This window comes from Pongo pygmaeus, chromosome 3 (genome assembly GCF_028885625.2).
Source record: "Pongo pygmaeus isolate AG05252 chromosome 3, NHGRI_mPonPyg2-v2.0_pri, whole genome shotgun sequence".
Lineage (NCBI taxonomy): Eukaryota > Metazoa > Chordata > Mammalia > Primates > Hominidae > Pongo > Pongo pygmaeus.
This window is the reverse complement of record NC_072376.2, coordinates 199,697,358-199,724,096: the sequence shown is the minus strand read 5'-3', so window position 1 is coordinate 199,724,096 and position 26,739 is coordinate 199,697,358. Positions and strand designations below refer to the sequence as shown.

At 38.7% G+C, this 26,739-nt stretch overlaps 1 long non-coding RNA gene and 1 pseudogene across 1 annotated transcript in view; both read left to right on the top strand.

The window, feature by feature from the left end:
• The window catches only part of LOC134739497 (uncharacterized), a 243,588-nt gene that overhangs the window by 180,008 nt on the left and 36,841 nt on the right, over positions 1 to 26,739 (top strand). The gene's annotated exons all lie outside the window — the stretch shown is intronic.
• LOC129034640 (ADP/ATP translocase 2-like) lies at positions 16,756 to 17,703 on the top strand (annotated as a pseudogene).

Sequence of the window (26,739 nt, the reverse complement as noted above, 5' to 3'; positions counted from 1 at the left end):
ACTGAAACTCTATCAAATGTCAGTAGAAGTAATTTTTAAAAATGAAGCCAGGAGGATGGAGAGAGTAAGAAAAGAGAAAAACAGCACATTTATGTAGGTGACAAGTAGGCCTGAGACAATCCTACTTAGGAAACTCCAGAATCCAAATTCTAAACCATCAGGAGAAAGCTAAAAACTAGTCTCATTTAAACCCCAGAATTTCCAAGAGACTCAGAAATGGGTGGCACCAAGTATCTCTGAAGTAGAAGTAAAAAGGAAGCAAGGAAGCAAGCTAACATACAGGAGATGGGGTTTTTTTTTTTTTTTTTGACGGAGTCTCGCTGTAACCCAGGCTGGAGTGCAGTGGCACGATCTCGACTCACTGCAAACTCCACCTCCCGGGTTCAAGTGATTCTCCTGCCTCAGCCTCCTGAAGTAGCTGTGATTACAGGTGTGTGCCAGCACCGCCGGCCAATTTTTTGTATTTTAGTCGAGACAGAGAGGAGATGGATTTGTAAGGCTCTTTAGCTAGAAATGTAGTTCATATTCCCCATTTAACATCACTTAGGAACTTCCCCACTCCGTGGCTATAAAAGAGGAAGCTTTATACTCTATGGGAGCATAAAACAAGAGTGGGGGAGGTCTCTCCTTAAAGGTTTCTCCTTAACGTTCAAAAGGCACAGTGGAGGCCTAAGGACTGAGTCAAAAACTAAAGGGCGAAGTGAGGACACACATGCGCCCTGAATACCAGCACTCCCTCCAGCCCCTCTCGCCACTCAGCTTCCACGTTTCACCTCCAGTAGAATATGCAGGTAATCTTCTCCAGGGAACATGACTAGCACAAAAGGGGAAAAATCCCAACTGATTATTTCCCACACCAGGATATCCCCAAAACATGTTTTCAACACCGTACAGTCACACTGACAAGAACTTCCAGTCACATTGTTCATTTCTCACTCATACATGATCAGATAACCCAAGATTACTGACATCTGAAGAAGGCCTTTAACAGCAAAGATAAACACCAAACAAAGCAAATTAACAGCTAAAAAGCAACCTGGGATAAAAGGTAACAGAAATTATGCAGAAAAAAGTAAATCTAAATAATAAACTATTATAAAAATATGTTGTTATTTATATATTTGTAGTGATAAGATGTTGCATTCATGAATCAAGAGCAGAATGAGATGAAAAGGAGGAAATGTGGAAATTAAAAAGATCTCTTAGAACTTAAGATTATGGCATAAATAAAAGTGCAATAGGCTTGAAAAGTAAAATTGATTATAAAAAGTCTCGTAAAATAGAGTAGAAAGAATAATAAGAAACAGAAGTGATATAAAAATTAAAGGGTCAGAGCAGAAGATATATCATCTGAATAAGAGGAATTCCAAAAGATGACAGAAAAGTTAAAGGTAGTTCCATTTACAATAACTACAAAACATAAAATAAAATACTTAGAAATAAATTTAACCAAGGTGGTGAAAGAGCTTTACAAGGAAAACTATAAAACACTGATTAAAAAAAATTGAAGAGGTATAATGGAAAGACATCCATGTTCATGAATGGGAAGAATTCATATTGTTAAAATGACCATATTACCCAAAGCAGTCAACAGATTTAATGCAATCCCTATCAAAATGCCCATGACATTCTTCACAGAAATAAAAAAAAAATCCTAAAATTCATATGGAGCTACAAAAGACCCAGAATAGCCAAGGCAATCCTGAGTGAAAAGAAGAAGGCTGGAGGCTTCACACGACCTGATTTCAAAATATACTACAAAGCATTCATAACCAAAACAACATGGTATTAACATAAAAACAGACACATAGGCCAATGGAACAGAATAGAGAACCTAGACTTGAACCCACACATTTACAGCCAACTGATTTTTGACAAAGGTGCCAAGAACACACACTGAGGAAAGAACAGTATCTTTAATAAAAGGTGCTGGGAACACTAGATATCCACAAGAAGAAGAATGAAACAGACCCCTTATCTCTCACAATTTACAAAAATCAACTCAAAATGGATTAAAGACTTAAATGTAAGATTAGAAGCTATAAAACTACTCAGGAAAAAAAATAGGGGAAATGCTTCATAATGTGGGTCTGGGCATGTATTATTCTGGAGAAGACCTCAAAAGCACAAGCAACCAAAACCAATGCAAAAATAGACAAACAGGGTTATATGAAATTAAAATGCTTCTGTCCAGCAAAGAAAATAAACAACAGACTAAAGAGAACCTACAGAATGGGAGGAAATACTTGGAAACTATGTACATAAAGAGCAGTTACTATCCAGAATATATATTTTTCTTTGATTAACAAAACTTAAAGAACCATCTCATTCTTTAAAGTGGGTTTGTATATAATCTTGATAAACATAAAAGCTTTTTAAAAAACAGAAAAAGAAATAAATAGTTTCTTTAAAAATTAGAAAAACCTGTTGCTAATAGTTGTTTTTAGCCTTGGGAACATGAGAATTAACTAGGACTGCCTAAAATTAGAGACATACATGTTTGCATCTTACGTTCCCGTGATTTTTTTTTTTTTTTTTTTTTTGTTTGAGACGGAGTCTTGCTCTGTCTCCCAGGCTGGAGTGCAGTGGCGCAATCTCAGCTCACTGCAAGCTCTGCCTCCCAGGTTCAAGCCATTCTCCTGCCTCAGCCTCCCGAGTAGCTGGGACTACAGGCGCCCGCCACCACGCCTGGCTAATTTTTTGTATTTCTAGTAGAGACAGGGTTTCACCATGTTAGCCAGGATGGTCTCGATCTCCTGACCTTGTGATCCACCCACCTCGGCCTCCCAAAGTGCTGGGATTACAGGCGTGAGCCACCGCGCCCGGCCACTTTCCCGTGATTTTAATATGCAGCCAGCTTTAAAATGGAGAAAAATATGAAGAAAAGAGGATCAAACTCTGAATACAGGAACATGTCAGTACTTACGAGTCTGGAAGAAAAGAAAGAAACGAAATGAAGATGAGAATCTGCCAGTGAGGTAGGGGAAACCAGGGGCATATGTGTTTTAAGAAGCCAAGTGAAGAGAGAATTTCTAGGAATAGACATTGATTACATTTTTCAACTGCTAAATAAAAATAAAGCCAGACAAAAACAGAACTGACATGGTGGTGAGCTGGTGTTTCCTTTTGCCTCAGGTATTGCAGCTGTGGTATTGAAGAAGCTGGCAAACTGGACATCCGTAGGGGGGAAAAACTCAGACAAAAATGCTCTTCTAGCTAAAGAAAAACGAACAAACCAACAAGACAATATTTTGAAATGATACATGTGTACCTTGGAGATGTTGTGGGTTCAGTTCTAGACAACCACATGAAAGCAAGACAGTCACATACATTTCTTTGTTTCTAGTGTATTTAAGTTATGTTTACACAATACCATAGTCTATTAAGTGTGCAATAGGATTATGTCTAAACAAACTATGTACAGGCCATAATTTTAAAAACATTTTATTGCTGAAAAATAGTCTATTAAGTGTGCAATAGCATTATGTCTAAAAAAACTATGTACAGGCCATAATTTTAAAAACATTTTATTGCTGAAAAATAGTCTATTAAGTGTGCAATAGCATTACGTCTAAAAAAACTATGTACAGGCCATAATTTTAAAAACATTTTATTGCTGAAAAATGCCAATGATCATCTGAGTCTTCAGTGAGTCATAATCTTTTTGCTGGTGGAGGGGTCTTGCCTCCATGTTGATGGCTGCTGGCTGATCAGTGTTGTGGTTGCTAAAGATTGGGGTGGCTGTGGCGATTTTCAAAAATAAAACAACGATGAAGTTTGCCACACTGATTAGCTCTTCTTTTCATGAAAGATTTCTCTGTAGCATGAGTTGCTATTTATAGCTTTTTACCCAGAGTAAAGAGTCTCTCAAAACTGAGTCAATCCTCTCAAACTCCGCTCCTGCTTTATCAACTAAACTTGTGCAGTATTCTAAATTCTTTGTTGTCATTTCAACAATGTTCACAGCATCTTCACCAGGAGTAACTTCCATCTCAAGAAACCACTTTCTTTGTTCGTGCGTAAGAAGCAACTTCTCATTTGTTCAAGATTTATCATGAGATTGCAGCAATTCAGTCAGAACTTCAGGCTCCACTTCTAATTTTAGTTCTCTTGCTATTTATACCACATCTGCAGCGACTTCCTGCACTGAAGTCTTAAACCCCTCAAAGTCATTCATGAAGACTGGAATCAACTTCTTTCAAATTTTCATTAGTGTGTATATTACGACCTCCTTCCAAGAATCATAAGTGCTTTTAATGGCATTAAAAGGAATGGTGAATCCTTCCCAGAAATTGTTAAATTTAATTTTCCCTAATCTATCAGAAGAATCACTGTCTATGGTAGCTACAGCCTAACAAGATAGATTTCTTAAATAATAAGACTTGAAAGTTGAAATTACTCCTTCATCAGGGTGCATAATGGATGTTGTGTTAGCAGTAAAACAACATTAATCTTTTTGTATGTCTCCACCAGAGCTTTTGAGTGACCATTGCATTGTCATACAGTGCAAATATTACGAAAATAATCTTGGTTTTTTTCTGAGCAATAGTTCTCAATAGGGGGCTTAAAATATTCAGTAAACCAGGCTGTAAAAAGATGTGCTCTCGTGCAGGCTGTAATCCATAGCTAGAGTGCAAGCAGATTAGAGTCAGCATAATTCTTAAGGATTTTTAGAATGGTTAAATGAGCATTGGCTTCAACTTAAAGTCACCAGCTACATTAGCCCGTAACCAGAGTTGCAGGTCCTTTGAAGTTCATATCTTTGAAGTCAGGCATTGACTTCTCCTCTCCAGATATGAAAGTCCTGATGGCATCTTCTTCCAGTAGAAGTCTGTTTTGTTGACCCTAAATATATGTTGTTTAGTGTAGCCACCTTAATCAAGTATCTTAACTAGATCTTCTGGATAACTTGCTGCAGCTTCACCATCAGCACTTGCAGCTTTACCTTGCACTTTTATGTTATGGAGATCACTTCTTTCCTTAAACCTCATGATCCAACCTCTGCTAACTTCATATTTTTCTTCTGCAGCTTCCTCAGCTCTCTCAGCCTTCATAGAATCAAAGAGAGTTACAGCCTTTCTCTGGATTAGGCTTTGGCTTAAGGGAATGTTGTGGCTGGTTTGATCTTTTATCCAGACTGTTTTATCATTCATACGTTCACTGGAATAGCACTTTCATTTCTGTCAAGAACTTTTCCTTTGCATTCACAACTTGGCTGACTGTTTGGTGCAAGTGACCTAGCTTTAAGCCAATGTCAGCTTTTGACATGCTGTCCTCAGTAAGCTTAATTATGTCTTGCTTTTGATTTAAAGTGAGAGATGTGTGACTCTTTCTTTCACTTGAACATTTAGAGGTCACTGTAAGATTATTAGTAGGAAATAGGAAGGCCTGGGAAAAGGGAGAGCTGGGAGAAGTGCTGGTCAGTGGAGATGTCAGAAGATGCACAACATTTATCTATTAATTTTGCTGTCTTATATGGGCATGGTTCATGTTGCTCCAAAACAATTACAATAGTATCATCAAAAATCACTGACAATAGATCAACATAACAGTTATAATATTAATCAAAGAGTTCAAAATACTGCAAGAATTACCCAAATGTAACAAAAACACAAAATGAGCACATGCTATTGGAAAACAGTGCTGATGGAGTTGTTCGACCTAGGACTGCCACAAACCTTCAATTTGTAAAAAAAAAAAAAAAAAAAAAAAAAATCTGCAAAGTGCAATAAGACAAAGCACTGTGATAAAATCAGGTGAGCCTCTAAAGCCTCAACTCAAAGCAGACATCACAGAAAAAAATTGGCCTTATCCCCACCTAGGCCAGCAAAGGCTGCATAGGGGCACCTAGACTTCCACCTCTGTGAAACTTCACCAAAGTTCAACACAATGCCAGGGTGGTATCGCAGAAGGCCAAGTAGGGAGCTGAGACTTTCATAATAACTAGTCAGTAACAGGAGTGTTACCTCATTCCACCCTTCCTCCCATTGTCAATGGAGACCATGCAAGCAAACTGACTTCCACCCATACTCAGCAATCATGAGATTTCTCACTCCTCTAAGAACCCCCACATTTGGGTGGCATCAGAGGAAGCCTAGTGGAAAGTCAGGACTTTACCCATCATCCAGGTGTAATGAGATCACTGTGATGTCAGCGGAGATCAGTCATAGAGCTAGAACTTCTAGCCCCACTCAGAATTACAAGAAACCCCCTCTCAGATGCCAATGAAGACCAAGTGAGGAACCTGGGACTTCTACCTTCACTTGGCAGTAACTAGACAGCACACTCCACATTTTTTCTGCCAGAATAGTGTCAGGAAAAGCCAGTTAAGACAGAAGGCTTAAACAAAATCCACAAGCTCATAGCATAATACAAAAACGTCCATGTTTTAATTGAAAGTAATTTGTCATATGAAAGACTAGGGGGATCGCAAACTAAATGAAAAAAGAGACCCTATAGATGCCAACACCAAGATGACAGAGATATTAAAATTATCTGACAAAAATTTTAATGCAGCATGATAAAAATGCTTCAACAAGCAATTGCAAACACACTTGAAATAAATTAAAATAGAGGTAGTTAGCAAAATTATAAAATCTTAGCAAATAAGTTGAAGATATAAAGAAGCATCAAATGAAAATATTAGAACTGAAAAATAAAATAACCAGAATATGAAGCTCAGTGGATGAGCCCAGTAGCAGAATGGAGGGAACAGAGAAAATACATCAGTAAACTGGTAAATAAGATGATAGAAATTACTCAATCTGAACAACAGAGAGAAAGTGACTGAAAAGAAAATGCAAACAGTCTCCAAGAGAGCCCTATAACAAAAGAACTAACATAATTGTTATTTGAGTCATGGAAGAGAGGAGAAACATAGAAGAGCTGAAAAATATTTGAAGAAATAGTGGCTAAAAACTTTCTAAATTTTGCAAAAGACATAAATCTATCAGTTCAAGAAGATGAACAAACCCTAAACAAATCCACACCAAGTCAAATTGTAATTAAAATGTAAAAATATGAAGAAAAGGAGACATCTAAAAAGCAGTCAGAGAAAAACAACACTTTACTTTTAGGGAAATTATCACATTAAAAAGGTTTCTTATCAGAAACCATAGAAGGCAGAAGGAAGTGGCATATTTTTCAACTGCTGGAAGAAGAGAATTGTCAACCCAGAATCTTATACCCAATCAAAATATCCTTCAGCAATAAACTGAAATCAAGACAATCTCAGGTTAATGAAAATAAAGAGAATTTGTTGCTAGTAGATCAACTTTTAAAGGATAGCTAAAGGAGCTTCTCTTAGACAAAAGGAAAAGCCAAAAAAAACCCCAAAACAAAACAGCAACACAAAAAGACCACGGAACATCCAAAAGGAAAAAAGGACACTGGAAGTGAATATATGGGGAAATACAATAGGCTTTCCTTCTACTCTTGAGTTGTCTAAATTATGTTTGACAGCTGAAACAAAAATTATAGAACTGGCTGGGCATGGTGACTCATGCCTGTAATCCCAGCACTTTGGGAGGCCAAGGTGGGCAGGTCACCTGAGGTCAGGAGTTTGAGATGACCAGCCTGGCCAACATGGCATAACACTGTCTCTACAAAAAATACAAAAATTAGCTTGGTATGGTGGCACAAGCCTGTAACCCTAGCTACTCAGGAGGCTGAAGTAGGACAATCACTTGAACACAGTAGGGGGAGGTTGCAGTGAGCTGAGATTGTGCCACTGCACTCCAGCCTGGGAGACAGAGTGAGACTCCATCTCAATAACAACAAAAAATATAGAACTACTTTGATATGGCTGTAAATATACATAGAGAAAATGTTTAAAACTATATTAAAAAACTGGGGGAGACTGGGGACAGTGGCTCACACCTGTAATCCCAGCACTTTGGGAGTCCAAGGCGGGTGGATCATGAGGTCAAGAGTTTAAGACCAGCCTAACCAATATGGTAAAACCCCATCACTACTAAAAATACAAAAATTAGCCAGGCGTAGTGGTGTGTGCCTGTAGTCCCAGCTACTCAGGAGGCTGAGGCAGGAGAATCACTTAAACCCAGGAGGTGGAGGTTGCAGAGAGCTGAGATTGCACCACTGCACACTAGACTAGCCTGGGTGACAGAGTGAGACTCTATCTCAAAAAATAAGTATAAATAACAAACAAAACTAAAAAATTAAGGGAATACAGGGACATAAAGGAAGATAAGGTTTTTATACTTCACTCAAACTGATGAAATAATCGCATCAGTAGATTCTAATGTTATGTGTATATTATAATACCTAAAACAACCACTAAATAGGCTATACAAAGAGAAACACTAAAAAACATCATAGACAAATCAAAATGGAATTCTAAAAAATGTTCAAAAACTCATAAAAAATCATGAAAAAGCAAACAGAGTGCAAAACAAAACAAAACAAAAAAACAGAACAAGGGGAAAACGAAATATAAACTGGTAGTTCTAAACCTTAACATATCAATCATCACATTGAATACAAATGATCTAAATACAACAATTAAAATATAGAGATTGGTAGAGTATATTAAGAAACATGGCCCAAATACATGTGTTCTTTAAGAAACTCATTTCAAATATGGCACAAGCAGGTTGAAAGTAAAAGAATGAAGAAAGATATATCAAACAAACATTAATCAAAGGGAAAAAAGGATTGGCTATACAAATATTAGATGAAACAAACCTCAGAGCAAAGAAAATTACCAGAGACAAAGAAGGACATTTTATAATGATAAATTATAAATGTCTTTCAGCAAGAAGATATAGCAATACTAATTTTGTTTTTTTTTCCTACAGAGCTGAATTATTTTTTTAATTTTTTTATTATATGAATCTTATTTATTATTTCTTTTTTTAACATTTATTATTATTATACTTTAGGTTTTAGGGTACATGTGTGCAATGTGCAGGTTAGTTACATATGTATACATGTGCCATGCTGGTGCACTGCACCCACTAACTCGTCATCTAGCATTAGGTATATCTCCCAATGCCAACCCTCCCACCTCCCCCCACCCCACAACAGTCCCCAGAGTGTGATGATCCCCTTCCTGTGTCCATGTGTTCTCATTGTTCAATTCCCGCCTATGAGTGAGAATATGTGGTGTTTGGTTTTTTGTTCTTGCGATAGTTTACTGAGAATGATGATTTCCAATTTCATCCATGTCCCTACAAAGGACATGAACTCATCATTTTTTATGGCTGCATAGTATTCCATGGTGTATATGTGCCACATTTTCTTAATCCAGTCTATCATTGTTGGACATTTGGGTTGGTTCCAAGTCTTTGCTATTGTGAATAACGCCGCAATAAACATACATGTGCATGTGTCTTTATAGCAGCACGATTTATAGTCCTTTGGGTATATACCCAGTAATGGGATGGCTGGGTCAAATGGAATTTCTAGTTCTAGATCCCTGAGGAATCGCCACACTGACTTCCACAAGGGTTGAACTAGTTTACAGTCCCACCAACAGTATAAAAGTGTTCCTATTTCTCCACATCCTCTCCAGCACCTGTTGTTTCCTGACTTTTTAATGATTGCCATTCTAACTGTTGTGAGACGGTATCTCATTGTGGTTTTGATTTGCATTCCTCTGATGGCCAGTGATGGTGAGCATTTTTTCATGTGTTTTTTGGCTGCATGAATATCTTCTTTTGAGAAGTGTCTGTTCATGTTCTTTGCCCACTTTTTGATGGGGTTGTTTGTTTTTTTCTTGTAAATTTGTTTGAGTTCATTGTAGATTCTGGATATCAGCCCTTTGTCAGATGAGTAGGTTGCAAAAATTTTCTCCCATTCTGTAGGTTGCCTGTTCACTCTGATGGTAGTTTCTTTTGCCGTGCAGAAGCTCTTGAGTTTAATTAGATCCCATTTGTCAATTTTGGCTTTTGTTGCCATTGCTTTTGGTGTTTTAGACATGAAGTCCTTGCCCATGCCTATGTCCTGAATGGTAATGCCTAGGTTTTCTTCTAGGGTTTTTATGGTTTTAGGTCTAACGTTTAAGTCTTTAATCCATCTTGAATTGATTTTTGTATAAGGTGTAAGGAAGGGATCCAGTTTCAGCTTTCTCCATATGGCTAGCCAGTTTTCCCAGCACCATTTATGAAATAGGGAATCCTTTCCCCATTGCTTATTTTTCTCAGGTTTGTCAAAGATCAGATAGTTGTAGATATGTGGCGTTATTTCTGAGGGCTCTGTTCTGTTCCATTGATCTATATCTCTGTTTTGGTACCAGTACCATGCTGTTTTGGTTACTGTAGCCTTGTAGTATAGTTTGAAGTCAGGTAGTGTGATGCCTCCAGCTTTGTTCTTTTGGCTTAGGATTGACTTGGCGATGAGGGCTCTTTTTTGGTTCCATATGAACTTTGAAGTAGTTTTTTCCAATTCTGCGAAGAAAGTCATTGGTAGCTTGATGGGGATGGCATTGAATCTGTAAATTACCTTGGGCAGTATGGCCATTTTCATGATATTGATTCTTCCTACCCATGAGCATGGAATGTTCTTCCATTTGTTTGTATCCTCTTTTATTTCCTTGAGCAGTGGTTTGTAGTTCTCTTTGAAGAGGTCCTTCACATCCCTTGTAAGTTGGATTCCTAGGTATTTGATTCTCTTTGAAGCAATTGTGAATGGGAGTTCATTCATGATTTGGCTCTCTGTTTGTCTGTTTTTGGTGTATAAGAATGCTTGTGATTTTTGTACATTGATTTTGTATCCTGAGACTTTGCCGAAGTTGCTTATCAGCTTAAGGAGATTTTGGGCTGAGACGATGGGGTTTTCTAGATATACAATTATGTCGTCTGCAAACAGGGACAATTTGACTTCCTCTTTTCCTAATTGAATACCCTTGATTTCCTTCTCCTGCCTAATTGCCCTGGCCAGAACTTCCAACACTATGTTGAATAGGAGTGGTGAGAGAGGGCATCCCTGTCTTGTGCCAGTTTTCAAAGGGAATGCTTCCAGTTTTTACCCATTCAGTATGATATTGGCTGTGGGTTTGTCGTAGATAGCTCTTATTATTTTGAGATACGTCCCATCAATACCTAATTTATTGAGAGTTTTTAGCCTGAAGGGCTGTTGAATTTTGTCAAAGGCCTTTTCTGCATCTATTGAGATAATCATGTGGTTTTTGTCTTTGGTTCTGTTTATATGCTGGATTACATTTATTGATTTGCGTATATTGAACCAGCCTTGCATCCCAGGGATGAAGCCCACTTGATCATGGTGGATAAGCTTTTTGATGTGCTGCTGGATTTGGTTTGCCAGTATTTTATTGAGGATTTTTGCATCAATGTTCATCAAGGATATTGGTCTAAAATTCTCTTTTTTTGTTGTGTCTCTGACCAGCTTTGGTATCAGGATGATGCTGGCCTCATAAAATGAGTTAGGGAGGATTCCCTCTTTTTCTACTGATTGGAATAATTTCAGAAGGAATGGTACCAGTTCCTCCTTGTACCTCTGGTAGAATTCGGCTGTGAATCCATCTGGTCCTGGACTTTCTTTGGTTGGTAAGCTATTGATTATTGCCACAATTTCAGCTCCTGTTATTGGTCTATTCAGAGATTCAACTTCTTCTTGGTTTAGTCTTGGCAGAGTGTATGTGTCAAGGAATTTATCCATTTCTTCTAGATTTTCTAGTTTATTTGTGTAGAGGTGTTTGTAGTATTCTCTGATGGTAGTTTGTATTTCTGTGGGATCGGTGGTGATATCCCCTTTATCATTCTTTATTGCATCTATTTCATTCTTCTCTCTTTTTTTCTTTATTAATCTTGCTAGCAGTCTATCAATTTTGTTGATCCTTTCAAAAAACCAGCTCCTGGATTCATTAATTTTTTGAAGGGTTTTTTGTGTCTCTATTTCCTTCAGTTCTGCTCCAATTTTAGTTATTTCTTGCCTTCTGCTAACTTTTGAATGTGTTTGCTCTTGCTTTTCTAGTTCTTTTAATTGTGATGTTAGGGTGTCAGTTTTGGATCTTTCCTGCTTTCTTTTGTGGGCATTTAGTGCTATAAATTTCCCTCTACACACTGCTTTGAATGCATCCCAGAGATTCTGGTATGTTGTGTCTTGGTTCTCGTTGCTTTCAAAGAACATCTTTATTTCTGCCTTCATTTTGTTATGTACCCAGTAGTCATTCAGGAGCAGGTTGTTCAGTTTCCATGTAGTTGAGTGGTTTTGAGTGAGATTCTTAATCCTGTGTTCTAGCTTGATTGCACTGTGATCTGAGAGATAGTTTGTTATAATTTCTGTTCTTTTACATTTACTGAGGAGAGCTTTACTTCCAAGTATGTGGTCAATTTTGGAATAGGTGTGGTGTGGTGCTGAAAAAAATGTATATTCTGTTGATTTGGGGTGGAGAGTTCTGTAGATGTCTATTAGGTCCGCTTGGTGCAGAGCTGAGTTCAATTCCTGGGTATCCTTGTTGACTTTCTGTCTCATTGATCTGTCTAATGTTGACAGTGTGGTGTTAAAGTCTCCCATTATTAATGTGTGGGAGTCTAAGTCTCTTTGTAGGTCACTCAGGACTTGCTTTATGAATCTGGGTGCTCCTGTATTGGGTGCATATATATTTGAATTGATCCCTTTACCATTATGTAATGGCCTTCTTTGTCTCTTTTGATCTTTGTTGATTTAAAGTCTGTTTTATCAGAGACTAGGATTGCAACCCCTGCCTTTTTTTGCTTTCCATTTGCTTGGTAGATCTTCCTCCATCCTTTTATTTTGAGCCTGTGTGTGTCTCTGCACGTGAGATAGGTTTCCTGAATACAGCACACTGATGGGTCTTGACTCTATCCAATTTGCCAGTCTGTGTCTTTTAATTGGAGCATTTAGTCCATTTACACTTAACGTTAATATTGTTATGTGTGAATTTGATCCTGTCATTATGATGTTAGCTGGTTATTTTGCTCGTTAGTTGATGCAGTCTCTTCCTAGTCTCGATGGTCTTTACATTTTGGCATGATTTTGCAGCGGCTGGTACCGGTTGTGCCTTTCCATGTTTAGCGCTTCCTTCAGGAGCTCTTTTAGGGCAGGCCTGGTGGTGACAAAATCTCTCAGCATTTGCTTGTCTGTAAAGTATTTTATTTCTCCTTCACTTATGAAGCTTAGTTTGGCTGGATATGAAATTCTGGGTTGAAAATTCTTTTCTTTAAGAATGCTGAATATTGGCCCCCACTCTCTTCTGGCTTGTAGAGTTTCTGCTGAGAGATCTGTTGTTAGTCTGATGGGCTTCCCTTTGAGGGTAACCCGACCTTTCTCTCTGGATGCCCTTAACATTTTTTCCTTCATTTCAACTTTGGTGAATCTCACAATTATGTGTCTTGGAGTTGCTATTCTCGAGGAGTATCTTTGTGGTGTTCTCTGTATTTCCTGAATCTGAATGTTGGCCCACCTTACTAGATTGGGGAAGTTCTCCTGGATAATATCCTGCAGAGTGTTTTCCAACTTGGTTCCATTCTCCCCGTCACTTTCAGGTACACCAAATCAGACGTAGATTTGGTCTTTTCACATAGTCCCATATTTCTTGGAGGCTTTGCTCGTTTCTTTTTATTCTTTTTTCTCTAAACTTCCCTTCTCACTTCATTTCATTCATTTCATCTTCCATGGCTGATACCCTTTCTTCCATTTGATCGCATCAGCTCCTGAGGCTTCTGCATTCTTCACGTAGTTCTCGAGCCTTGGTTTTCAGCTCCATCAGCTCCTTTAAGCACTTCTCTGTATTGGTTATTCTAGTTATACATTCTTCCAAATTTTTTTCAAAGTTTTCAACTTCTTTGCCTTTGGTTTGAATATCCTCCCGTAGGTCGGAGTAATTTGATCGTCTGAAGCCTTCTTCTCTCAGCTTGTCAAAGTCATTCTCCATCCAGCTGTGATCCGTTGCTGATGAGGAACTGCGTTCCTTTGGAGGAGGAGAGGCGCTCTGCTTTTTAGAGTTTCCAGTTTTTCTGCTCTGTTTTTTCCCCATCTTTGTGGTTTTATCTACTTTTGGTCTTTGATGATGGTGATGTACAGATGGGTTTTTGGTGTGGATGTCCTTTCTGTTTGTTAGTTTTCCTTCTAACAGACAGGACCCTCAGCTGCAGGTCTGTTGGAGTACCCGGCCGGCAGTGTGAGGTGTCAGTCTGCCCCTGCTGGGGGGTGCCTCCCAGTTAGGCTGCTCAGGGGTCAGGGGTCAGGGACCCACTTGAGGAGGCAGTCTGCCTGTTCTCAGATCTCCAGCTGAGTGCTAGGAGAACCACTGCTCTCTTCAAAGCTGTCAGACAGGGACATTTAAGTCTGCAGAGGTTACTGCTGTCTTTTTGTTTGTCTGTGCCCTGCCCCCAGAGGTGGAGCCTACAGAGGCAGGCAGGCCTCCTTGAGCTGTGGTGGGCTCCACCCTGTTCAAGCTTCCAGGCTGCTTTGTTTACCTAAGCGAGCCTGGGCAATGGCGGGCGCCCCTCCCCCAGCCTCACTGCCACCTTGCTGTTTGATCTCAGACTGCTGTGCTAGCAATCAGCGAGACTCCGTGGGCGTAGGACCCTCTGAGCCAGGTGCGGGCTATACTCTGCTGGGGCACCGTTTCCTAAGCCCCTCGGAAAAGCACAGTATTCGGGTGGGAGTGACCTGATTTTCCAGGTGCCGTCTGTCACCCCTTTCTTTGACTAGGAAAGAGAACTCCCTGACCCCTTGCGCTTCCCGAGTGAGGCAATGCCTCGCCCTTCTTCGGCTCGCGCACGGTGCGCGCACCCACTGACCTGCGCCCACTGTCTGGCACTCCCTAGTGAGATGAACCCCGTACCTCAGATGGAAATGCAGAAATCACCCGTCTTCTGCGTCGCTCACGCTCAGCAATACTAATTTTGAATGCACCAAACAATAAAGCTGCAAAATGTGTGATTCAAAAACTGACAGAACTGAAAGGAGAAATAGAAGTATCCACAATTATAGTTGGAGACTTCAATTCCCTTCTCTCAACAGTTGGGAGAACAACTAGACAGAAAATCAGTGGGAATATAGAAGAATTTAACAATATCACCAACCAACAGGGTCTAATTTACATGTACAGAACACTGCACCCAATGACAGCAGTATACATTCTTCCCAAGAGAACAAACCCTACACAAGGTTTGTTTGGAGCATACACAAGGATAGACCATATCTTTGGCCATAAGAAAAAACTCAACAAATTTTAAATAATTTGGATTATGCAGAGGATGTTCTCTGACCACAATGCAATCACTAGAAATAAAAAACAGAGAGATAAAGGAAGCTCTCCAAACACTTGGAAACTAAACAATACACTTCTAAATAATTTATGGGTTGAAGAGAAAGTCTTAAAGCAAAATTTAAAAATAGATAGAACTAAATGAAAACACAACAGACCAAAATTTGTGGGACATTGCTAAAGGAACGCTGAGAAAAAAAAAAATTTTAACATTACTTTCAATGGCAAAAACCACAAATATTTTTGCACCAACCTAATAATATTAATATATTAGTAAAGAGAAAAAGTCTCAAATTAGTAAAGCAAGCTGAAGGAATCAAATAGTATAAAGAAAAATCAGTAAAATTGAAAACATAAAAGAACAGAGAAACTAATCAAAGAACTGGTTATTTGAAAAGACCAACACAAGCGATAAACCTCTAGCAAAATAGACAAAGACAAAAAGAAAGGGGAAGCAAAATATTACTATTAAGAAGGAAACATGGACTACCACTACAGACTCTTGAGACATCAAAAAGATAATAAAAGGCCATTACAAATAGCCCTATTTACATAAATTTGACAACGTAGACAAAAATGGACTAATTCCACACAAAAAACCCCACACGACCCCAACACCCAATATAAAACAAAATGCAACTATTAAGAAAATTGAATTCATACTTTTAAAAAATTACAAAAAAGAAATTCCCAGGCACAGATGGTTGCACTGGAAAATTCTATCAAACATTAAAAGAGAATTACCAAAAATTCTACACAATCTCTTTCAGCAAATAAGACAAGAAGGAATACTTTTCCATTTATTTTATGAAACGAGTATTACTGTGATACCAAAACCAGATGAAGGCAGAGAAAAAAGAAAACTACACATGAATATTCCTCATAAGTATACAAGCAAAAATCCTTAACAAAATAATAGCAATTAGAATTCAACAATATAGGAAACAGTCCGGGTGCAGTGGCTCACGTCTGTAATCCCAACACTTTGGGAGGTGGAGGCAAGCGGATCACTTGAGGTCAGGTATTCGAGACCAGCCCAGCCAACATGGTGAAACTCTGTCTCTATTAAAAATACAAAAAAAAAAAAAAAAAATTAGTGGGGTGTGCTGGTGCGGGCCTGTAATCCCAGCTACTTTGGAGGCTGAGGCAGGAGAATTGCTTGAACCCAGGAGGTGGAGGTTGCACTGAGCTGAGATCGCACCACTACACTCCAGCCTGGGCAACAGAGCAAGACTCTGTCTCGAAAATAAAAGAAAAAGAAAAAAATACATACGAAACAAATTATAGACTATGATCAAAGAGGGTTTATTCCAGGGACGCAAGGCTGGTTCAATATTCAAAAGTCAATCAGTAATTATCCACCATATTAATATAGACTAAAAAAGAAAAATAACATTATATCAAATCAAGGCAGAATAAACAGTTTATAGCATTTTTGTATTCATTCATAATGAAAATTTCTGCCCTCCAGCCCCAGAGTCAAAGCCGGTTCCCGCCCAGTCCCGTCCCGCAGCCGCCTGCCTCCTCTTCCTTTCAACATGACAGATGCCGCTGTGTCCTTGCCAAGGACTTCCTGGCAGGTGGAGTGACCGCAGCCATCTCCAAGACGGCGGTAGCGCCCACGGAGGGGTCAAGCTGCTGCTGCAGGTGCAGAGTGCCAGCAGGCAGATCACCGCAGATAAGCAATACAAGGGCATTGTAGACTGCATGGTCGATATTCCCAAGGAGGAGGAGTCCTGTCCTTCTGGCATGGTAACCTGGCCGATGTCATCAGATACTTCCCTACCCACGCTCTCGTCTTTGCCTTCAAAGATAAATACAAGCAGATCTTCCTGGGGGGTGTGGACAAGAGGATCCAGTTTTGGCACAATTTTGCAGGGAGTCTGGCATCAGGCGGTGACCCTGGGGCCATATCTTTATGTTTTGTGTACCCTCCTGATTTTGCCCATACCCGTCTAGCAGCTGATGTGGGTAAAGCTAGAGCTGAAAGGGAATTCTGAGGCCTTGGTGACTGCCTGGTTAAGATCTACGAATCTGATGGGATTAAAGGCCTGTACCAAGGCTCTAACGTGTCTGTGCAGGGTATTATCATCTACCGAGCTGCCTACTTTGGTGTCTATGACACTGCAAGGAGAATGCTTCCAGATTCCAGGAACACTCACATGTCATCAGCTGGATAATCGCACAGTCCATCACTGCCATTGCTGGGTTGACTTTCTATCCATTTGACACTGTTCACCATGGAATGATGATGCAGTCAGGGTGCAACTGACATCATGTACACAGGCACGCTTCACTGCTGGAGGAAGATTGCTCGTGATGAAGGAGGCAGAGCTTTTTTCAAGGGTGCATGGTCCAATGTTCTCAGAGGCATGGGTGGTACGTTTGTGCTTGACTTGTATAATGAAATCAGAAGTACACATAAGTTATTTCCTAGAATGCTTCCCCCTGTGAACAGGCATGTTGTATTGTATAATATATCTTGAGCATTCTTGACAGACTCCTGACTGTCAATTTATCAGTGGCAACTGTTTCCTGGTTGAAAATGGGAGGCAATAGTATTCATCTGATCAGTTTTCTCTTAAAGCCATTTCCATGATAATGATGATAGGACTCAATTATATTTTTTATTTCAGTCACTCCTGATAAATAACAAATTAGGAGAAATAAAAATATCTAAAATAAAAAAGAAAATTTTCAGAACATATACAGAACTTCTTCAACTTGATTAAAGGACATCTACAAAACACCTACAGTAAATATAGTAGTCAACGTTGAAAGGCTGAATTTTCCCCCAAGACAAGAAACAAATCAAGCACACCTACTCTCATCACTCTTATTCAACACAGTACAAGAAGTTCTAGTCCCCAGAATAAGACATAAAGTAGAAAAGAAGACATACAGATTGAAAAGGAAGCAATAAACCTGCTCTTATTTACAGCTGACGTGACTTTCTGCAAAGAAAATTTCAAGTAATTTAAAAGCAAAAACAAAAAACATAACCAAAAAACCTTCATAGTTTTTTGTATATGTGTTTGCAAATATTTTCTTCCATGCCATAATTTTTTTTTCTCTTTTCAGGATCTTTTGCAAAGCAAAAGTTTTAGTTTTGATGAATTCCGATTTTTCCATTTTCCTTGTATATGCTGTGCTTTTGGTATCAAGTCAAAGAACTCTTTAGGCTTAGCCCTAAATTCTGAAGATTTCTGTAATTTTCTTTTTCTAAAAATTTACACATCTACCTTTTACATGTAAGTTCGTGACTCATTTTGAGCTAATTTTCTATAAGATGTGATATTTGGGTGAATAAGTGAATTCAACAAGATAAAGAATAAATTGTATTTCCATACACTGGTAATGAATACATGGACACCAAAAATTAAGATAGAAAGCACCATTTACAACCACTCAAAAAATGAAATACTTAGTGTAAATCTAGAAAACATTTATATGTGCTGACAACTACAGAATGCTGATGAAGAAATCAAGATCTAGATAAATGGAAAGACATTCTATGTTCATAGATTGAAAGACTCAACAGAGTAAAGATATTTATTCTCCCGAAATTGATGTGCAGATCTGTTAAGATTCCTATCAAAAGCCCAGAACAATATTTATTCATACAGGTAAGATCACTGTAAAATTTCTATGAAAAAGCAAAAAACAGAAATAATAATAACAGTTTTTAAAATGAAGATTAAAGTGAGAAGAATCAGTCTACCCAGTTTCAAGACTTTATATAGCTACAGTAATCAAGGCTGTGGTATTGGCAAAGGGATAGATGTGTAAATAAACAGAACAGAATAGTGAACTAAAAATTAAGACCCCCATAAATATGCCCAACTGATTTTTGGAGCAATTGGATGTTGGTAGGCAAAAACAATGTACCTTGATCTATTCTCATATCTTATACAAAATAAATGAATCATAGACTTGAATGTAAAATGTAGATGTGCAAATTTTTAGAAAAAAAACTTAAGGAAATCTTCAAGATCTAGGACTAAGCAAATAGACAATACCAAAAGCACAGGACATGAAAGGAAAAATTGAAAATTGAACTTCATCAAAACCAAAACTTTTGCTTGCTTTGCCAGTGATCCTGAAAAGATTGGGAAAAAGCAAATCAGAGGGTGGGAGAAAATATTTGCAAAACACATATACAGCAAAGAAATAATATCTAGAACATAAAAGGAACTGAAAACCCCACAGTAAAAACCAAAAATCCAATTAGAAAACTGGCAAGAGACATAAACAGACATTTTACTGATGGCAAATAAACGTATGAAAAGATCTTCAATAAGTTAGTCATTAGAGAAGTGTAAAGTAAAATCACTTGGCATCACTGTATACCTGTTAAAATGGCTACAAAAAAAAAAAAGGACACCAAAAGCTGGCAAGGATGCAGAGACAGTTGACCACTCACGCAGAGCTGGTGGGAACATAAGCTGCTACAGCCACTCGGAAAACAGTTTGAAACAGTTTGGCAGTTTCTTAAACACAGACACAGACACACACACACACACACACACACGCACTATCATATGACCTAGCAATTACACTTTTGGACACTGATCCCAGAGAGATGAAGACTGTTGTTTACACAACAACCTATACATGGATGTTTATAGCAACTTGATTCATAAGAGACAAAAACTGGAAATAACCCAGTTGTCCTTCAGCAAGTGAATGGTTAAACTGTGGTACATCCATATCATAGAGCACTACCTAGCAATCAAAAGGAATGAACCACCAATACATTAAAGAATCTGGCTGAATCTTCAGGGAACCATGAGTGAGGGAGGGGGAAGCCAATCCCAAAAGTTTCCCGTGCTAGATGATTCCATTTACATAACATTCTTGAAATGACAAAATGATAGAAATGGAGGCTAGATTAGTGGTTGTCAGGGTTCTGGAGGGGTGGGGGCAGGTGGACAGTGGGGTAGGCTATAACCGGGCCACAGGAGAGATGCTTGTGGTCTTGGGAATGTTCTGTGTCTCCACTGCATCCATGTTAATATCCCGGTTGTGCTATTCTACTGTAGTTTTGCACAGTGTTACCACTGGGGACAACTTACTGGAGTACCTGGGATCTCCCTGTATTTTTTCTGAAAACTACATGTGAACTTACCATTATCTCAAAACAAAAAGTTTAATTAAAAAACAGTAAAGTTGGGCAAAACATTTTTCTCTTCACCATCTTCAAACTCTTCAATTTATTCAAAGACCTTTTCAAAGTCAGATCAAATACAGATGGTAAATAGACAAGGAGGAATGAGACTCTGGACACTTTGGAAAATATTTTTAAAATTATTGACCAACATTTTATTTCTTGCCCATGACTAATTTATGTTTTATTTTTTAAGAGACAGGTTCTTGTTCTGTCACCCAGGCTAGAGCGCAGTGATGTGATCGCAGCTTACGGCAGCCTCGATCTCCTGGGCTCAAGCAGTCTTTCCTCAGCCTCCTGAAGTGCTGAGATTACAGGCGTGAGCCACCATGCCAGGCTACTTTTTTTATTTTTTGTAGAGACAGGGTCTCGCTATGTTGCCCAGGCTGGTCTTTAACTCCTGGCCCAAGTGATCCTCCTGCCTCAGCCTCCTGCATATGACTTATTTGTCTTTGCAAATTATAACTACCACCACTTGACTGACTTTTAGGAGTGATGTGCTGTGCTAAGCACTTCATAATTTATCTCAGTCAATCCTATGCTATGTCTGAGTTAAGTAATTGTGCCTAATTTGCAAAGAAGAAATGATTCTCTCAAAGGAAAGTGATTGTTAACCAAAAATTGGAGCGTGATGAGTCCAGAATGTAAACTCATGCTTTTCTCATTGCAATTCCACTACATCATGCTGTTCCCTCTGTATGACATGTTCATGTTGTGCTCCTCCTGGAAAACTCCTATCTGGCTCAACTATAATTACTCCTGTTAATTCTTTCCTGAGGCAGAAGTAATCATTCTTGGTTACTGTCCTGATTCTTTGTATGTACATATTTCAAAGCACTTTTTACCCTCCTGCAACTGTTTATCTAATTCTTTGTTTTGTTTTGTTTTTGTTTTTGGAGACAGAGTCTTGCCCTGTTGCTCAGGCTGGAGTGCAGTGGTGTAATCTCGGCTCACTGAAACCTCCACCCGCCAGGTTCAAGCAATTGTCCTGCCTCAGCCTCCCAAGTATCTCGGATTATAGGTGCCCACCACCACACCTGGCTAATTTTTGTATTTTAGTAGAGACGGGGTTTCACTATGTTGGTCAGGCTGGTCTCGAACTCCTGACCTTGTGATCCACCCACCTCGGCCTCCCAAAGTGTTGGGATTACAGGCAAGAGCCACTGTACCTAGCCTGTTTATTTAATTCGTATAGGAGAATCAGAGTTCCTGTAGGGCTGGTACCTAGTCCCTTTCTTTTTGTTGTATTACTAAACATAACAGCATAGTATACATTTTGTAAGCTCACAAGAAATGTTTGTTATTTGAAAAAGAGTAAATGGTGAAAACTTTTTCACAAACTAGATAGAATGGAATCCAGACTCTACGTGCATGAAATATAAAATTAGGGCAAACACAAGCCTGCGTGTTAATTAGACTGCGTCTATGTATTTCCTATGAGTGATACTCCCCTAAATAAACTTTGGATATTTCCACTTATTTGATGGACTCTGAGTGTGTGTGTGTGAATGTACGTGTGTATTAATGTAAACCAAGCTACAAATTAGTAGATAGAACCATGTTATTTTTTATTTGAAACATCATAAATAGCCAAGCTTACGCAGAAAGGGGATAAGTTGTATCCTTTACTCCCAGCCCCATCTGAAGAGTTCGGTACAGCAAACGTACCAGGCTAGCTGGTTGACGTAGTGATGTACAAGGCACAGTTCTCACGTTCAAGAGTGGTGAGTGACAGGAGCCCTTGGAAACATGCTTGAGAGTCATGCCCAGATATTCTTAAATAAGGGTGAGCAGATGGCTTGGAAAGGTGGGAGCACAATCACAAACCGCAGCTTGGCCAGTCCAAGCTGGGCACACTTGCCGCACGCAGGCCTCACTGGAATTCAATAATGATAAGCAAGGCAGTCCTTCCAGTGAATGCAAGTAAGCATATACATAAATAGGAATCGTGTGACTGTATATGGTGCCTACATGTGGTAAGCATTCCATAGTATTGCTGTTGCATTGAGATATTTCCATTGTGCCATTCTGAATGGTAGATGTGTAGAAAACTTGGGGGGCAGTGGCACTGCAAGGGGTGGCTTAATCACTGCCTGTCTTAAATAAAGATCTTTCTTTATTTAAGACTGTGATTATCCCTAAATGAAAGGGAATGCTTCTCAGCTACCCTTCATCATGCTCAGCGTTGCAAAATTTGTTGTTGTTGTTGTTGTTAAGAATTGGGAGCTGTGAATAATGCCAAGTGCCTACCTAAGAGCCAGTCTGGAGATGTTTATTTTTGGCAGAAGGTCAGGCTGGATATTCTAAGGAGTCCTTTCACTGAAAAACGTCTACGTCCTCCATACAACATGTGTATTTTTCTTTTGTGCATTTCTGAGCTCACCGGAAATCAGAGAAATATCAAACGGGGCAATTACAAAATAAAGAAAATATATTTTTATTGTAATAACTTGAATTAAAATCAGGGCCCTAAGTACCAAGTATTAGTCACATAAACTATTATTCAGTAGGTATTATTCACATAAAAGTATCTATCAATCACTAGGTATTATTCACAGAAAAGTATCATTCACTAGGTATTATTCACATAAGATATCATTCACTAGGTATTATTCACAGAAAAGCTTGGTTTCCCTGAGGGCCAGATGCCAGCAGCAATCCAGAGGCAGCAGGGCTGTGGGCAGGGGAGTGGGACCCCACAAAGGCGCTGAAGTGGCTCTAGGTCAGACGTGCTCCCTGGCTCCCAGCAGAAGAAAATTTAATTCCTCTCTGCAGAAAAATATTTTTAACCTCTTAGTGTCTTTAGATATTCTATTAAGACAAGTATTTTTGCCATTAAAATGATTGAATCTATAGTCAAAATTGTTCGTACAGAGAAATCAGCAGGCCCAGGTGGCTTTACAAGTAAAACGTATTAAAAAAGCAAGACACCCAGAAATACAATTAGTGAGAGATGTTTGAAACCACTATGGAGAACACACAAAAAAACTATACTGAAAGATAATGATAAAGACAAAAGAAATGAAGAGATTCTATAATATGTTCATAGATAGAAAGAATCAATATTACCAAGTTTGTGACAGTACAATCGATAGTATAAGCTAGACTCAATCCGATTCCAGTCAAACCCCCATAGATTCTTTTTTTTCTTCTGCTGCTTTTGACAAACCTGACAAAAATAAGATTCTAAAGTTAACATGGAATAACCAACATGTAACAGACAGGACTCTGTTGAGACTCTGTGAGAGCAGTTCTTAGTGGATATCAACACAGGCTGTAAAGCAATGTTAGTTAAGGCACGGGCAGTAGAATCCACGAACTGAACAGAGGAAAGAAATCACAAGCCGAGAAACAGAGCCTCACAGATAGAGAAAACTGAAATAAGAAAGCAGTGGTGACATTGCCTGTAACTGAGGAAAAGATCAGGTTTTCAAAAGATCAGGTAGGGACAGTTGGTTATCCATGTGAGGAAAAGCTGGATCCCTACTATTACCATATACTAAAGTAAATTCCTGATGGGTTAAAGACTTAAATGGGAAACAAAACCCTCTGTACATGTTTTAGAAAAACAATTTTATAAACTTAACAGTGAAGAAGGATTTTTAATATGACCTAAAAGTATTAACCATAAAAGACTATTCACTATATGAAATATTTGAGTACATGAAAATGCTTTAGGCCGGGTGCAGTGGCTCATGCCTGTAATCCCAGCACTTTGGGAGGCCGAGATTAGTGGATCACCTGAGGTCAGGAGTTCAAGACCAGCCTGGGCAACATGGCAAAACTGTGTCTCTACTAAAGATACAAAAATTAGCCGGGCGTGGTGATGGGTGCCTGTAATCCCAGCCACTCGGGAGGCTGAGGCAGGAGAATCACTTGAACCAGGGAGGCAGAGGTTGCAGTGAGCCGAGATCGCGCCACTGCACTCCAGCCTGGGCGACAAGAGCGAGACTCTGTCTCAAAAAAAAAAAAAAAAAAGAAAGAAAGAAAGAAAAAGAAAATACTTCAGAAAGAAGATGAAAAGGAAAGCCATAAACTGGGAGAGGATACATACATACACTACATTTGACAGAAAAATCCCTGCCTAGCAAAGAAAACAAAAAACAGCGGGCAAAAGACGTGAAGAATTATTTCAGAGAAGAAAGCCCAAATTACAAATAACCACAAAAAGTAATTTACCCTTATTAGCTTCTCAGGAAATACATCCTGAGATCTCAATGACGCATTATTTTATCAACAGTAGACTGGAAAAAATTAAGATCTGATAACTCAAATTGTCACAACAGCTTTGGAAACCAGTATAGCAGCATTTCATGAGTTTGAATACTTGTCTCGTCCTTAACCCACCAATTTCATACCCAGTTGTAAATACTTACATGCGTACACAGGAGACAAACATGAAAATTCCATTTATCATTGTTCACAACCGAAAAAAGTTGTCAACAACCCAAATGTCCACTGATGCAAAAAAAATGCCTAAATATTTTGTGCCATTTCACATGATGGAATATGATTTAGCAGAACATGGATAAACTGTTACATAAAATAAAATATCTTAAAAATCAAATACTGACTGAAAAGAGCAATTTGCTGAAGACAGCATACAGCCTGGAAAAATATTTAATGTAACTTAAAAACAAACAAAGCTAAACAATATAATGTTAGAGATAAAGATAATATTGTGCTTTTTTTTTTAAAAAAAAAACCGTTTTTAAAAGAGGTAATGATAAGCATTACCTTTGGGGGAAAGACAAAGTAGTAATATGAAGAAGACACACAGGTAGCTTCAAGGTATTTTGAGAGGATGAGTTCACAGGTGTTTATTTTATTGTTATGCTTCATAATAGGTAACATATAGCTTTCTTGTGTTCTTTTGCCTATATCAAATATTACAAAATATTTTTAAAGAATTATTACTAAGACATTATTTCTTTAGCCAAACAAATGACTTTGAATCAAGCATATTAAGTAGTTTCTGTAACACCTTATTTCCAAATAGCAACAGCAAGTGAGGCGGCACCAGATTAAGAAGCCAGGAGACTTGTGTCAAAACCCACTTCACACACTGATTGGCTCTGTGAATGTAGGTGAGTCATGAAACTTCTCTGAATCCCAGTTTGCCATCTCTAAAATGAAGAGTAAAATAAAATTCTGTCCTGTCAACTTTATAAGCCTATTATAAAGAGGTAATATAATAGTGATTTGAAAATTGTTTAGCGTGAAGGTGCTATTATGATGTTAGTAAGTAAATGTCATCACGCACTTGTTGTAAAATTTTGATTTGCAGCGTTGTAGACATAGAACAGCAAATGGGAAGCAACTTCTACAAAGAGTGGCAGCTGGAAACATTTTCTCCGAAAAAGGCGCTGACCGATGACCGTGGAGCTTTGAGGAGACACTCCGGAAAGAAAAACCAAATTATCTTGGTTTCAATGCAAATGTGGGGTCTTTAGGATTTTGACACTGTTGCTGTGACTAATAATAACAGTGGCAGCATATATAATAAAATGAGTCCTGAAGTGAGGTTTACAGCCACAGCTTGAACTCAGCTTTATCGCTGATTAGCTTTGTGACCATGGAAACTCAATCTTTTAGCACGTCTTAATCCGCATCTGTAAAGTGCGGCTGATTTTATGAGCACTGACGTTTTCTCCAATGCTGATACTATACAATTCCAAGCCTCTGTAGAAATTTGTTTGACACTGAGCTGAAATGTGCAGTGAAAAAAAGATGATCTTCACAAACAATGTCTTGAATGTTTGGCTTTTACAATCTCCTTAGTGGTTTTACATGTCACCTTCTTTCAGATGATCCCAAAATGCCAGCACATTAGAAAACATACTATTTGATCATCCTTATAGTGCCGTGTTTGTTTGCAAAACCAATACTGAATACTGAATTAATCAACCAGTCTATGCTTGAATACTTGAGCGACATGAAACTATTTCAGAAGAGAGCCCAGTCCCATTGTGAGTAGTTCTTATTAGTAGAAATTATCTTGCAAGAACTCTGTCTAACGTTATAACCATCTGGAGGCACTTGGCCATCTGCTCCCCATAGATTTTCATCTGCCCTTTCAAACCAGCCCTATGGCCAGGCACTCTTCCTCCTGTTTTCCACACCTCATTTGTCCCAGCTCACTCAGGCAGTCTGGATCCGGAGTTCAGGCTCACCCATCACGCTCTATATAGTAGGACTTATTTCCAAATCGGTGTACACTTTTAAAAATTAGTAGACTTTATTTTAGAGAGCAGTTTTAGATTTGCAGAAAAATTAAGCAGAAAATACAGAGGGTTCTTATGTATTCTTCTCCTCCCCTTCCAGGTTCTCCTAACATCTTGCATTAGTGGAGGAC